The 1,375-nt window shown below is 44.1% G+C and overlaps 1 protein-coding gene across 1 annotated transcript in view; it reads right to left on the minus strand.

Annotated features, from left to right (window-relative positions):
- The window catches only part of LOC101851234, a 7,238-nt gene extending 6,370 nt beyond the window's left edge, over positions 1 to 868 (minus strand). Inside the window, exon 1 of the mRNA XM_005089418.3 lies at positions 729 to 868. The gene's annotated coding sequence lies outside the window, so the exon portion shown is untranslated. The remainder of the gene's footprint in view (positions 1 to 728) is intronic.
- Positions 869 to 1,375: the final 507 nt, after the last annotated feature.

Genomic DNA, 1,375 nt, shown 5'->3' on the forward strand with positions numbered 1-1,375 from the left:
TTCTTCTTCTTCTTCTTCTTCTTCTTCTTCTTCTTCTTCTTCTTCTTCTTCTTCTTCTTCTTCTTCTTCTTCCCTGTCTGGGGGCTCTCGTGGCCTAGAGGTTAAGGTGTTCGCCTCTCATTCAATAGGTCCAAGGTTCGAATCCGGATAGCGCCAGAAATTTGTCGTCTCTAAAATTTTCTCCGTTCACCTCCTTTCCAGTTCAACTGAGAAAGCTTAATGTGTCCCGCGCGTTCATATAACCTTATGCAGTTGCGAGCGCCGTAAAGCACAATTACTACTTACTTTTCCCAGTCTTTCTATCTCGTTCTTTCTCTCTCAGTACCTCTCTTCCTGCACCCTCTCTTTCTTTTTCTCTCCCTCTGTCTCTCGCTTTCTCTTTCGTTCTCTCTTTGCTTTCAGAATTTTCTTAAATTATTAGAATTTCCCGCCTGTACAGCAAAGTACACTCGTCAATAGAACTCAGTGATTCACAATACAGATCAGTTCTCACCACAGAGGGAAAGAAATATACACGAAGCAATTTCAACGAGAATAAAAACCAGGTTCCATTGCTGAACAGATTCGCTTAACTTGTACTCGTTACATGCAACCCTTAACATGTTTTTCCCCTTGCTGTAAATGACTGCTTAAAGTACACAGACAAAATCAGTATCAAAGAATAAGCATAAACAAAATCGAAGTCCAAAACTTTGTAGGCCTACATAATATAGAACGTGCAAGCTTACCTTAGACCTTAAAAGATTCCACCAAGCCAACAAATAACAACACTTGTTTCCGCGATGAGTTTCCACGAACAGAACACAATCAACTCCTGACAATAGAAAGCCTACCAGCAGAGTGCCGCCACCTGCCTCAAACGTTGAGACGAATTCCTTTCTACACTGATAAACGTTCACAGCCGAAGAGCGAAAGCAAACCCATGAACACGAGCAATGACCAGCCCCCTTTCACCGTATCATAAACAAGGCACTCGGATCACAATATTAATATCTCTGTGTGGATTGAAAACTAAGAAAACAGCACAAAAGGGTCGGCATAAGCAAGACCGAACTTACTGCGCGGGGGGATCGAGAGGTGATTTCAAATGGCACAACTCCATAGAAAGCAGGGGGATCAATACAGAATACTGCCAAGTGAAAGGTCTCGCGGGAGACAGAAGACCACAGCGTAAAGATCGGTCCTGGACTCGCTGCTCGGGTGAATGGTGCGGATAATCAGAGACAGAACGTTATGGAAGGCAATGTGAGGTGAGTGCAAGGCCTGACCGGGGAGGAATGGGTGTGGGGATCTTTGTGTTGTAATTGCCGCAAAGTTCATGTGTTCGGGCAAGCCTGGAAGCACAATAATTGTTTGTATAGGAAGGTTGTAGGGG

This window comes from Aplysia californica, unplaced genomic scaffold (assembly GCF_000002075.1).
Source record: "Aplysia californica isolate F4 #8 unplaced genomic scaffold, AplCal3.0 scaffold00006, whole genome shotgun sequence".
Lineage (NCBI taxonomy): Eukaryota > Metazoa > Mollusca > Gastropoda > Aplysiida > Aplysiidae > Aplysia > Aplysia californica.